Source organism: Ornithorhynchus anatinus, chromosome 4 (genome assembly GCF_004115215.2).
Source record: "Ornithorhynchus anatinus isolate Pmale09 chromosome 4, mOrnAna1.pri.v4, whole genome shotgun sequence".
NCBI lineage: Eukaryota > Metazoa > Chordata > Mammalia > Monotremata > Ornithorhynchidae > Ornithorhynchus > Ornithorhynchus anatinus.
Window position 1 is genome coordinate 47,813,022 of NC_041731.1, and position 14,316 is coordinate 47,827,337.

The following is a 14,316-nucleotide window of genomic DNA, read 5'->3' on the forward strand; positions in this document are numbered from 1 at the left end:
ATCGTACTTGTTAAGCACCTACTACGTGCCGGGCATTATCCTAAGCGCCAGGGTGGATACAAGCAGATCAGGTTGGACACAGTCCCCGGTCCCACGTGGGGTTCACAGTCTCAATCTCCATTTTACAGATGAGGTCACTGAGGCACAGAGAAGTGAAATGACTTGCCCAAGGTCACACAGCAGACAAGTGGTGGGGCCATTAGAACCCATGACCTTCTGACTTCCCAGGCCTGTGCTCTATCCACTAGACCCTACTGCTTGTTGTGTCTGCCTCCCCCTCTAGATTGTAAACTTGTTGTGGACAGGGGACGTGCCTACCAACTCTCTTATATTGTACTCTCCCAAGCGCTTAGTACAGTTCTTTGAACACAGCAAGTGCTCAATTAATACAAATGATCTCATATACAATGATTCTATTATTTTTCTTTTTCCCTTTTCTGGACAAAGTGGTGGACCCAATGGAATAAACTCATTCATATTGCGCCCATCACTGATTTTGGCACTCTTTTCTAATCACCGTCACAAAATAGCCACATAAGAGGGGTTGTTTTTGTTGTTTGGTTTCTTGGTTTGGGTTTTTAAAGAAAAGTCAGTGTGACCTTAAATCCACGAAGAACAAGTCCCACTGCCTATTCTTTGATTCAATTACTCCTAAAAGCCAAAAAAAAATTATCGCCTGTGAGTATTCTTCCGCTAAAGCTATATTTCCGATTAGCACTCTGCAATTAATACAACAAAGGAAAAGAGCATAAAAATAAGTGAAATAACTATTGATGCTCTTGGCTGATAATCACACTGTAATAAAAGCCTTGAGTAGAGAAGGAAATGATCTATAAAATTAACTGAAAAACCAAAGGGTGATACTAGAAAGATGATCTTACAAATCACTTCGAATATTCTACATAAAGATTAGGCAGGACAAAAACCAACCATTTTTCAATCACAAAATCATTTCACTTCAATCCACATTTTAAATACTATTTTCCTTAATATGCTTCACAAAAAATAAACCTTACCTCAAACAGTTTTATTTTAAGATAAGCTTGTCTTAATGGAAAGAGCCCGAGACTGAGTGTCAGAGGAGCTATGTTTTAATCCCGGCTCCGCCACTTACCTTGTGACCTTGGGCAAGTCGCTTAACTTCTCTTGGCCTCACTTCCCTCATCTGCAGAATGGGGATTCAAGACCTGTGCTCCCTCCTACTTAGACTGTGAGCCTCATGTGGGACCTGATGATCTAGTATCTACCCCAGCACTCAATGCGGTGCTTGTCATATAGTAAGCACTTCAAAATACCGCAATCATTATTATTATTATTATCATCACTATTATTATAATCCATTCAAGCTTCCCATCTGAGGGCTGTTAACATCGGCTCAGAGCCAACGTGCCAATTGGCACAGATCAGACCTAACTTTCTATGAGAAACAGTGACTACAGTCGAGCTTCCCGGCTGGAGAATTAAATTAAATTCACTGAAATCAAATCCACATGCTGTTCAATATTGTGTGACCATCATCTCTAGGGGCATCTTTCATTCATAGATGCTGTGGAGCTGAGGGTGGGAGAACATCAAGTACTTAAAGGGTACAGATCTAAGTGCATAAATGGCAAGACAGGGAGGGGGAATAAGGGAAAGTTGGCTTAGTCAGGGAAGGCCTCTTGGAGGAGACGTGATTTAAATATGGCTTTGAAGGAGGAGAGAATGGTGGTCTGTTGGATAGGAAGGGGGAGGGAGTTCCAAGCCAGAGAGGGGATGTGGGCAAGGGGTCTGTGGCGAGATTGATGAGATTGAGGTAGAATGAGTAGCTTGGTATTAGAGGAGCAAAGTGTCCACTTCGAGTTTAACCTTGCTTGATTTAACTCTGCCCAGTAAAACTATTTCTCTTCCCTTCTTGATACCCATGCACATTGCCTTCACCAACTATTCCAGACATTAAGTGCTTAATATAGTGCTCTGCACACAGTAAGCGCTCAATAAATACGATTGAATGAATTTAACTCCCTCCTCGGGCCCCTTGTCCCTCCACCTTCCCCATCCCTTGACCCCAAAGACCTGGTCATCTACTTTATCAAGAAAATTAACACCAACAGGTGTGAGCTGATTTTAGGAATCTCACACTAAAATCGCCCTTCCTTTCCTCAATCCCTCCCCCTCAAATTTCCCACACTGCCCAGCAGTATCTCCAGAGGAGATCTCCTACCTCCTCTCAAATGTCACGCCCTCCATACGCGCATCAGACCCCATTCTTTTGCACCTTAACAAAACTCTTGCCCGCTCCCTTCTCCCCTCCCTAACAGCTCCTGGCTGCTGCTGGCCCGGTGCGGGGTGAGGCCCCAGGATGGCAAGGCCGGGGTTCCCGGCGGTATAGCTCAGTGGCCGGGGGGAACCCGCTTTCAGTTATGCCTTCACACCATCTCTAGGATCCCCCCCTGCTTCCTCTCCATCCAGGCTGCTACCACACTGATGCAAGCCCTTATCCTAGCTCACCTCGACTGTTCCATCGGCCTCCTCGCCCATCCCCCGCCTCCTGTCCCTCCCCACTCCAGTCTAAGCTTCACTCTACCGCCCGGATCGCTTTTCAGAAAAAATGGTTTATCCACATCTTCCCTTCTCTCCAAAACATCCTGTGGTTGCCCGTCCACTTGCGCATCAGATAGAACCTCCTGACCATCCATCAGCTTTGAGGTACTCAATTAGCTCACCCCTTCCTATCTTACCTCACTGATCTCCTGCTACAGCCCAGCTCCCAGACTTCACTCCTCTAATGCCCCCTTGCTCGGGTAGCCATATCTCGTTCATCTCACTGCCGACTTTTTGCCCATGCCCTTCCTCCAGTCTGGAACTCCCTCCCACTTTATATCCAACATACCACCCCTCTCCCACCTTCCAAGCCTCACTAAAATCACACTTCCTTCAAAAGTCTTTCCTTGACTTAGCCTTTATTTCCCCTATTCACTCGTCCACTTTGATACTTTCCAAGCACTTAGTAGTGCTCTGCACACAGTAAGCGCTCAATAAATACGATCGAATGAATGAATCTGTGCCTCTTAAGCACTCGATATTCCTCCCGTCACTTAGCCTCATAACACTTTGAACGTACACATTTCCCTTACCTGTAATTTATTTGAATGTCTCTCTCCTCCTCTAGACTGAAAGCTCCTTGTGTTGTTGTGTTCTGTTGTATAATATGTTTTGTTCTGAGGTCTCCCAAGCATCTTAAATTCGTGAAGCTTTCCATATTTTTCTGTTTATCTCGTTGATGTTGTCTTGCTTTCTTTTGTTCTGTTTTGCTTTGCTGTCTGTCTCCCCCTTTTTGACTGTGAGCCCATCATTGGGCAGGGATTGTCTCTATCTGTTGCCGAATTGTACATTCCAAGAGCTTAGTACAGTGCTCTGCACATAGTAAGCGCTCAATAAATACTATTGAATGAATGAATGAATCTTGTCTAGTGCTCAGCATGGAGTCTTGTCTTATGCTGTCGTCTCTGACCCCCAGAGATGCCATGGACATATCTCTCCCAGAACACCCTACCTCTGCATTCGCTCTGTTAGTGTATCCAAAGAGTTTTCTTGGTAAAAATATGCAAGTGGTTTACCATTGCCGCCTTCTGGGCAGTAAACTTGAGTTTCTGCCCCCGACTTTCTCCCGTGCCGCTGCTGTCCAGCACGGGTGAGTTTTGACTTGTAGCAGATTGCCTTCCACTCGCTAGCCACTGCCCAAGGTAGGAATGGAAGGGACAGGCCTCTGCTTGACTCTCCCTCTTGTAGTCGAGACTGAGTACTGGAGTACTGGAAACTCTCCAGATGTGATCCTGAGAGGGGTAGCATGCAGTAAGAGTAGGGTGGCCATTGGCTTAGGATGGGCTAAAACTGCACACCTAAGAGTATGTACAACCTCCTTTCCCTTCCAAAATTCTTGACTCTGATGGTGGCTAGAGGGGACCCTTCATAAACCCTTCTATTCTGTAAGCTCCTTGTCAGCAGGGAATGAGTCTGTTTATTGTTATATTGTACTTTATTGTTATATTATACTCTCCCAAGTGCTTAGTAAGGTGTTCTGCACACAATAAGCACTCAATAAATATGGTTGACCGACTGCTTAAAATTAAATCACTTCCTTCTCACATTTCCTCGCTGGCCAAGACTTGAGGAAAGTGAGCCCCCTTTCAGACACTGTCAGGAAGGGGAGAGGAGGGAGGTAGAGGGGACCGGCTTTGAGTTTCTCTCAGGATCTGAAAAGGTATCAGGTGTCAATTGTATTAATTGAGCACTTGCTGTGTTCAGAGCACTATACTAAGCTCCTGGGAGAGTTCAGTACAACAGAGCTGGTAGACACATTCCCTGCCCACAAACAGCTTACAGTCTATAGCTGGGGGAGACAGACGATGAAGTAAATTACAGCTATATACATAAGTTCTGTGGGGCTGAAGGTGGGTGAAAAGTGCTTAAAAGATGCATGGTGAAAAGTGCTTAAAGGTGCAAAGGTGGTGCAGAAGGGAGAGGGAGTAGGGGAAATGAGGCTTAGTTGCAGAAGACCTCTTGGAGAAGTTATGTTAATAAGCCTTTGAAGGTGGCGGGGCGGGGTCTGTCATATATGGAGGGGGATAGGAGTTCCAGGCCAGAGTAAGGATGTAGGCAAGGAGTCAGTGGTGAGATAGACAAAATCAAGGTACAGTGTAGGTTGGCATTGGAGGAGTGAAGATTGTGGGCAGGGTTGTAATAAGAAATCAGCAAGGTGAGAGAGGAGGGGGCAAGGTGAATGAGTGCTTTACAGCCAATGGCAAGGAGTCTCTGGTGCGGAGGTGAAAGGGCAACCACTCGAGGTTTTTGAGGAGTGGGGAAATGCAAACTGGATTTTAATTTTTTTAAGAAAATGATCCAGACAGCAAAGTGAAGTAAGGACTGATTTGGGAGGGTACAATACAACAGATGTGTGCCCATCAAGAGCTTACAATCTAAAGGATGGGCGATAGGGAGACCAGGATGAAGAGAGGGGCAGAAAGTGTGAAAAAGGAGAAGAGAAACTGAAAAGATTGTAACGACAGCTACAGTGGCATAGGGAGCGAGCCAGCCCTGGAAGATACAGGGAAATATAGGAGGGAGGAAGGGAATAGACTGGGGAGAGAGAGAACAAAAAAGAAAACATCCATCGAGCCCGGTGGTTTCCCTAGTTTCTAAGAATAGTCTTGGTCGCTGTTGGGACTCAAACACCTTGCCCTCTTCTGCCTCATTTAGCTACTCTCCTACTACAGCCCAACCTGCAGCACACTCCGCTCCTCTAATGCCAACCTACTCACTGTACCTTGATCTTATCTATCTCGCCGCCGACCATCTCCCCAAGGTCTGCCTCTGGCTTGGAATGCCCTCTCTCTCCAATAACTGACAATTACTCTCCCCACCTTCAAAGTCTTATTGAAGTCACATTGCCTCTAAGAGGCCTTTCCTGACTAAGCCCATCATTTCCTTTTCTCCTACTCCCGTCTGCATCACCCTGATTTGCTCCCTGTATTCACTCCCCCAGCCTCAGCCCCACAGCACTTCTATACATATCTGTAATTTATTTATCCAAATGTTTGTCTCCCCCTCAAGCCTGTAAGCTTGTTGTGGGCAGGGAATGTTTTTGTTATATTGATATATCGAACTCTCCCAAATGCTCAGTACAGTTCTCTGCACACAATAAGTGCTCAAAAAATGATTAATTGATTAGGATAGTCTTTTGCAGAACCCCACACCCAACCATCTGGCACTTGCTACCTCCACCTCCTCCCGTTTCTATCCAGACTCCTGGAATGGGTCCTTTAATCCCTCTGCCTTAACTCCCCTCTCCACCAACCCCTTCTTTGCCCACTACAGTCAGGCCTGTGACCCCTTCAGTCCACTGAGACCGCATTCCCTCAAGTCCACAGTGATCTCGTTTTAGCCAAATCTAGGGAGCTCTCTTCTGTCCTAATCCTCCTTGACCCCTTGGCTGTCTCTGAGACTGTGAATTTCATAGCCTGGTTCTCTTCTGACTTCTTTGGCTGCTCCGTGTCTGCCTCATTCCCTGGCTTCTCTTTACATTCGTTCATTCATTCAATCATATTTATTGAGCGCTTACTGAGCATTGTACTAAGCACTTGGAAAGTACAATTCAGCAGTAGAGACGATCCCTGCCCACAGTGGGCTTACAGTCTAGAGAGGGGAGGCAGATATCAAAACAAGTAAAAAGGCATCAATATAAATAAATAGAATTATAAATATATACATATATACATAAGTGCTGCAGGGCAGGAAGAGGGGCAAAAGAGGAGCGAATCGAGGTGATGCAGAAGGGAGGGGGAACTGAGGAAAAGGGGGCTTAGTTTGGGAAGGTCTCTTGGAGGAGGTTGCCTTCAGGAGGGCTTTGAAGTGGGGAAGTGTGATTGTTTGGCAGATCTGAGGAGGGAGGGTGTTCCAGGCCAGAGTACAATGTGGGCCGGGGGTCAGTGGTGAGACAGGTGAGATAGAGGCCAAGTGAGAAGGTGAGCACAAGAGGAATGGAGTGTGTTGGCTGGGATGTAGGAGAGAAGGGAGGTGAGGTAACAAGGGGCAAAGTGTCGGAGAGTTTTGAAGCCAACAATGAGGAGTTTTTCTTTGATATGGAGGTTGATAAGCAACCACTGGAGATGTTTGAGGGGGGACTAGAGTGACATGCCCTGAAAGTTTCTGTAGAAAGATAATCCAGGCTGCAGAGTGAAGTATGGACTGAAGTGCAAGGAGGCAGGAGGTTGGTAGGTCAGAACGGATGCTGATGCAGAAATCCAGTCGGGATAAGATGAGTGTATTAACACTGTGGCTGTTTGAATGGAGAGGAAAGGGTGGATTTTGGCGATGTTGTGAAGGTGAGACTGGCAGGCTTTGGTGACTGATGTCTTTCCAGTGCTCATCCTGCAGGACTCTGTCCTGACGTCCTTACTCTTCTCTTTCTATTCCACTCTCTCAGGAGGCTCATCCACCCCCAAATCGCCTCCTCTACCCTGACCTCTCCATTAACCTGCACTCGGAGGAGATGGGGGAAAGAGGAGGAGAAATAGCTTCAGTGGCCCCTGGGGGACATGAGGTGACACTAATGATTGTAGTGACAAGGAAATCAGCACTTTCCATTTGTGTGATGAGTTTCTTTTTGTGAAATGCTTGAAAGGCCCAGATTGCTACTTGCACCACCTGACATTTATTTTATAAAATAAGAAAGCACCCAACAGTTGAAGAATTACGTGAAATATGTACTTCTTGGGATTACAATGCAGAGAGAGTTACCAAGTTTAGTCAATCAATCAGTGGTATCTGTTGAGTGCTGACTGTGAGCAGAGCATTTTACTAAGCCCTGGGGAAAGTACAATACAGCAGAGTTGGTAGGTGCAATCCCACAAGGAGCATGCAGCCTACAAGGGGAGAAAGATATTAATATAAATTAATATAAATATAATGCACTTTTGCATCCAACAGAAACTCCTTATCATAGGCTTTAAAGCACTCAATAATAATAATTATTATTATGGTATTCGTTAAGCGCTTACTATGTGCCAAACACTGTTCTAAGCGCTGGGGTAGATACAAGTTGATCCGGTTATCCCATGCAGGGTTCAGTCTTAATCCCCATTTTCCAGATGAGGTAACTGAGGCACAGATAAGATAAGTAGCTTGCCCAAGGTCACACAGCAGGCAGGTGGCAGAGCTGGGATTAGAACTGACATCCTCTGACTCCCAAGCCCGTGTTCTTTCCACTAAGCCACGCTGCTTCTCACGAATCACCTTAATCACCCTTACCTCCCTGATCTCCTACTACAATCCAACGTGCACAGTTCATTCCTGTCATGCCAAACTACTCACTGTACCTTGAGCTCTTCTATCTCACTGCTGACATCCTGCCTCTGGCCTGGAATGCCCTCCCTCTTCATATCTGACAGACAATCACTCTCCTCACCTTCAAAGCCCCATAAAAAGCCTATTTCCTCCAAGAGGCCTTCCCCGACTACACCCTCATTTTCTCTTCTTCCACGCCCTTCTGTGTCACCCTTGCACTTGGATTTTCCCCCTTTTTTCCCTCAGCCCCACCAAATTTATGTACATATCCATAATTTCTTTTATTGATGTCAGTGTTCCCCTCTAGACTGTAAGCTTGTTGTGGGCAGGGAACGGATCCACCAACTTGTTATATTCTCCCAAGCACTTACTACAGTGCTCTGCACACTGCAAGTGCTCAGTAAATACGATCGATGTATTGATTAATTACAGATTGGGGAAGTAGAGTATAAGGATAGGCACACAAGTGTTTAGTACAGTGCTCTGCACACAGTAAGCCCTTAATAAATATGATAGATTGAAGTGCTGTGGGGCTGGTGAGCATCGAAGTGCTTAAAGGAGCTCACATCCGAGTGCACGGGCAGTGCAAATGGGAGGACCCGGAGGGGAAATGAGGGCTTAGACAGGGAATCCTGCATCTCCTCTTGCCTCCAGGACATCTCCAGTTGAATAACCTGCTGGCCCCTCAAACTGAACTTCTCATCTTCCCTCCTAAATTTACTGCCTCTGCTAACTTTCCTGTCGCAGTTGGTAACTTTACCATCTTCCCGATTCCAGAAACCTCCAACCTCAAGTGACATCTTTGATTTCTCGGTCTCCTCCAATTCTCAAATACAGTACATTGCAAAATCCTGCCAGTTTTGCCCACAGAGTATTTCTTAGTTCCTCCCCCTCCTACTCACCCACCCAACTAGCCCTTCGGTATGAGCTCTGATCTTATTGCTTACTATGCTATTTTTTCAGCCTCCTCACTGATTTTTTTCCAAATAATTCCCATTTTTGTCACTGATTAGGGCCATTGGTCGTGAATAAGCCCCTCTTTCTTAATCTAGACTTGTCTGCTATGATCTTGGTCAAGTCACTTAATTTGTCTGTGCCACAGTTGCTCATCGGTAAAACTGACCTTGAGAATGTGTATTTTCATTCCCTTTTAGATGTTGGACCCTGTGTAGGAGAGGGACTCTTGTTGTAGAAGAGGAAGTCTTGTCTGATCTGAATATCTTGTATGTACCCCAGGGCTTAGAACAGTGCTTGGCCCCTGGCAGGCGTTTAGTAAATTCCATAACTGGGAAGGATGCCAGCTCCAATTTGTATTCTAGTAAAAGAAGAGAGAGAGAGAGAGTGCTATTTTTAGACTATTAGGAAACAGGAACTCCGTGTTTCTCAGTAATAGCTTCTTTTTTTAATAGATGTTTCCTCTGTGAAGCTGTTTTCCTCTTGGGGTAAAAAAAAAAACCCAACTTTAGAGTATTTAAAAAATGAATTCTAGAGGTTCTATATTTTTATTATTATTATTGTTAATGATGATAAAAATTGTGGTAATTAAGTGCTTACTCCGGGCCAAGTATTGTACTAAATTCTGGGGTAGATACAAGATAAATGGGTCAGACACAGCCCCTGTCCCACATAGGGCTCACAGTCTAAGCTTTTACTCGATTGAAGTGATTGCTTCATTACAACTTTGTAGTCTTGTTTGAGTCAAGCTGTGTGACAAGATTATCACATATTATTTGTTGCATAAATGTATTGTGTTTGGATATAGTAGGGGTTCTCACCTGTCTACACTGGTTTCAGAGATCCCCTATGAACTCATAGTTCCTTCCAACCATATGATATTGGGAGTCTCTGTAATAATAGTGATAATTGTGATATTTGTTAAATACTATGTGCCACGCACTGTGGTAAGCCCTGGCATAGATATAAGATAATTAGATCAGAAACAGTCCCTGCCCAACTAGGACTCATAGATTAATGGGGAGAGAGAGCAGGTATTCCCTATTTCACAGATGAGGAAACCAAGGAACAGAGTAGTGACTTGCCCAAGGTCACACAGCAGTCAAATGCTGGAGCTGGGTTTAGAACCCAGGTCTCCTGACTTTCTACCAAGCACCGATGCTTTTCAGATAAACAGTATAAAGGATGCAAATGATGACAGTTTGGGTCAAAGTACTTGACATCATCAGCAGACCTGCTCTCTGATTTGACTGCCCTGAGAAGCTTGGCAAGATCCTAAGGTTCCTCCAGGGTGCCATGACTAATCTTGACAGCTTAAGGTTCCACATTTCTTTTCTTCATTCTTTCATTCAGTTGTATTTATTGAGCACTTACTGTGTGCAGAGCACTGTACTAAGCGCTTGGGACAGTACAGTATAACCATAAACAGCAGCCTGGCTCAGTGGAAAGAGCGTGGGCTTGAGAGTCAGAGGACGTGGGTTCTAATCCTGGCTCTACCACTTGTCTGCTGTGTGACCTTGGGCAAGCACTTAACTTTTCTGTGCCTCAGTGACCTCATCTGTAAAATGGGGATTAAGACTGTGAGCCCCACGTGGGACAGCCTGATTACCTTCTATCTACTTCAGTGCTTAGAACAGTGCTTGGCACATAGTAAGCACTTAAATACCATACTAATAATTGATAAACAGACACATCCCCTGCCCACAGTGAGTTTAGAGCCTAGAATTTACGGTCTGAAGTTTCTAATAGGGTTAAGCAAGTTCATGCTTTCTGAATTAGTCTTTCTCAGTCTCTCCTTGACTGCTTTGCTTAAAATTTCAGTAAGGGACCTGATCCTTGGGGTTAAAATATGCTTCTGGTCCTTTGGAAAACTTTTTCAATTTACCAACTCTGGGCATCATCAAAAGTCTTGGAATTGAGCACTCAATAGATATGAGTGATGGATTGATTGAGTGTGCTCTGGAAGCCCACACAAACGAGAAGGTTTGCAAATGATCATTCATTCAATTATATTTACTGAGCGCTTTGTGATTAGGAAACTCTATGGAAATCAGAGTAGAAGCCCAAGAAAAACTGGGGAGAAGCCAAGGCAGGTCCTTGTTCCTGCATTTTCAGAGAGAGAGTTTGAAGTCTGACTGTGTACTTAGGCACATAATGGAGCTGGGGACCCAGGTTTCCAGAGTCTCCCTGGACCAAATGATTCATTCATTCAATTGTATTTATTGAGCATTTACTATGTGCAGAGCACTGTACTAAGCACTTGGAATGTACAGTTCAGCCACAGATAGAGACAATCCCTGCCCAACAACAGGCTAACAAATGATCTCCAGCCCTGAGGCTCAAGGAAGTCATCCACGGGTGCTGATGCCTGGATTTACAGAGGGATTGTTCAGTCCCTGCATGGCAGGTTTATTGGAAAGTGTGCACATACTCTGAATACAACTCCCTCAGGGTTGCTTGTTGGAAATGTCACTGTCTGTTGTTGAATTGTACTTTCCCAAGTGCTTAGTACAGTGCTCCGCACACAGTAAGCATTCAGTAAATACGATTGGATGAATGAAAATAGGAGTGCTTTTATAATGTTTAGTCTATTTAAATCATTCGTAAGTGGAGAAGAAAGTCTAGGTATGGAATTCTAGAGGTTGCTTTGCTTTGGCAGCACACTACTAACAGGGTGAGAGAAAATACCAGTGTTCGCCCTGTCATTGTAGATCTTGATAAACTCCTCAAGGTGAGCAAATTTTTCTAGCAGCTGCCAGAGTCCAGACTGCTGTTGATGTTCAAAACATTTTCAAGGTTCATGCATGCCTTGTAGGGGTCTTGATACTGTTCCCGTCATCTCCGTGGCTGGCGTCTGCCCACCATGTCACATTCTAAAACTTTGTTGTGATTCTTGGAACCTTAGGTGTCAGCATAGAAAATAGAAGAAAAAAAAATCTCCTGGCATGGCTCCCACCCCCTCGACTCCCCGGTTGCTGGGGAGGCGAGCAGATTTGGAGGGTGTTGGCAGCCGGCCCCCGAGGAAGACGCCGGACCAAAGGCTCGGAGCCATGGAGAGGCGGGGCTGTGGCTTCTGACAGCCAAAGACATAGAGAAGCAGTGTGTCCTGGTGGATCGAGCCCGGGCCTGCGAGTCAGAAGGACTTGGGTTTTAATCCCGGCTCTGGCACTCTTCTGCTGTGTGACTTTGGGCAAGTCACTTGGCTTCTCTGGGCCTCAGTTCCCTCAGCTATAAAATCAGGATTAAGACTGTGAGTTCAATGTGGGAGAAGGACTGTGTCCAACTTGATTACCTTGTGTTTACTCCAGCGCTTAGAACAGTGCCAGGCACAAATATCAGATATTATTACTGCTGGCTGGGGCTGGGGCTGGAGGCGGCAAAGCTCACTACAGTGCCTGGCACATAGTAAGCACTTAACAAATGCCACAACTTTTTTTTGTTAAACAATAAAAGCCTTGAGGGCTCTGGACCAACATCAGGCAGGTCTAATTCATCCGCAGCTCAGGTTCTTCCCCTCCCCCCCCCCCCCCCACCCGATTTCCATCCTGGGATCCTGTCTGGTCTATCCCATCTCCCATCCCTTCCACAGGAACTGGCAGGACCATTCTGACAGATGAAAGCTCAGTTTCCAGATTTCTGGTGTCTTCCCCCCCATTTCTAAAGCACCACCAATGAGGCTGTAGAGTGTTCAGGCTCCTGTTGGCATAGAGACCCGTCAGAACACTCTTTGCAAAAATCCACTGAAATCAGTAATTAAGTAACCCCCTTAGGCGTCTTCTCTTGTTAAGGTCGAGCAATATCTTTCCTACCTTGACTAACGAGGAAGTCCTACAGCCATAGGCATTGAGGGGCATCCTGAATGTCATCCTGCAAATCGTGCTGACTGTCACTCAGAGCTTGAATTGCAGAATCTGGGAAACTAATGATGAGTTAGATAAAAGCAGCATGGCATAGTGGATAGAGCGGTGGCCTGGGATTCAGAAGATCATGGGTTCTAATTCAGGCTCTGCCACTTGTCTGCTGTGTGATTTTGGGCAAGTCACTTTACTTATCTGTGCCTCAGTTACCTCCTCTGTAAAATGGGGTTTGAGATTGTGAGCCCCACATGGGCCAGGGACTGTGTCCAACCTGATTTGCCTGACTCGATCCCAGCACTTAGTATAGGGCCTGGCACATAGTAAGCACTTAACAAATAACATTATTATCATAATTATTATTATAAAAGAGATTTTATTACTGCACTTTCTTGGGCATAGTCTCTAATCTAGATGGTGAATATTCATCCATCAAATAGGTTTACTTATTTGGGGCTAAAGCACTGTGTGCTGCATAAATTGAGGTAGTGTGTTTTGTAGAATGGTACCCCGATGGTTGATTTTCTGGGGGTTTCTTTGTACGAATGTACTTTATCTCTAGTTGCTTCTGAATGGAATTACTCCATCCTTTCCTGCCAGGATTTGCTCGGGCACTCTTGTTTCTGTGGCAGAATGCCCGCTCCCCCTCTGTGCCCTTTTTCTTGGCTGCCCTGTGCAGCTGGTAACAGGGGGCGTTCAAGGAAGGAAGCCAGGCCAGTCTTGAAATCATGACTCTCCCCACTCCAGTCTATTCTTCATTCCACTGCCCGGATCATCTTCCTACAGAAACGCTCCAGGCATGTCACGCCCCTCCTCAAAAGCCTCCAGTGGTTGCCTATCTACCTTCGCACGAAACAAAAACTCCTCACTCTTGGCTTCAGAGCTCTCCATCACCTTGCCCCTTCCTACCTCACCTCCCTTCTCTCTTTCTACTGCCCACCCCGGACACTCCACTCCTCTGCCGCTCACTTCCTCACCGTCCCCCATTGATGCCTATCCCACTGTCGACCCCTGGAATGCCCTCCCTCCCCACCTCCGCCAAACTAACTCACTTCCCCTCTTCAAAGCCCTACTGAGAGCTCACTTCCTCCAGGAGGCCTTCCCAGACTGAGCCCCCCTTTCCCTCTGCTCCTCCTCCCCTCCCTTCCCCCCCACCCTCTGCTATTCCCCCTTCCCCTCCCCTCGGCACTGTGCTCATTTGTATATATTATTACCCCATTTATTTTGTTAATGAGGTGTATATCTCCATGATTCTATTTATCTTAATGTTATCTGGTTTTGTTTTGTTCTGTTTTGTTTTGCTTTGCTCTCTGTTTCCCCCTTTTAGACTGTGAGCCCATTATTGGTCAGGGATTGTCTCTATCTGTTGCTGAATTGTACATTTCAAGCGCTTAGTACAGTGTTCTGCACATAGTGCTCAATAAATACTATTGAATGAATGAATGAATTACTCCTGACGTCTTGGGTCAGTTCCCTGTTGCTTCCCAGCAAAGTGGTGGGGTTGGGGGAGGAAGGGAAAAGAAGGAAGGAAGGACAGGGTGAGGGCTGATGCTGATGTCCCAGCATCTCCTGCTGTCCCTCCTTCCCTCAGACATACCAGCATGGCATAGTAGATAGAGCATAGGCCTGGGAAACAGAAGGTCATGAGTTCTAATCCTAGCTCCCCCACTTGTCTGCCGAGTGA

General features: G+C 45.8%; 1 protein-coding gene across 6 annotated transcripts in view; it reads left to right on the forward strand.

Annotated features, from left to right (window-relative positions):
* Positions 1 to 14,316, forward strand: part of RALGPS1 (Ral GEF with PH domain and SH3 binding motif 1) — a 480,822-nt gene that overhangs the window by 11,253 nt on the left and 455,253 nt on the right. The gene's annotated exons all lie outside the window — the stretch shown is intronic.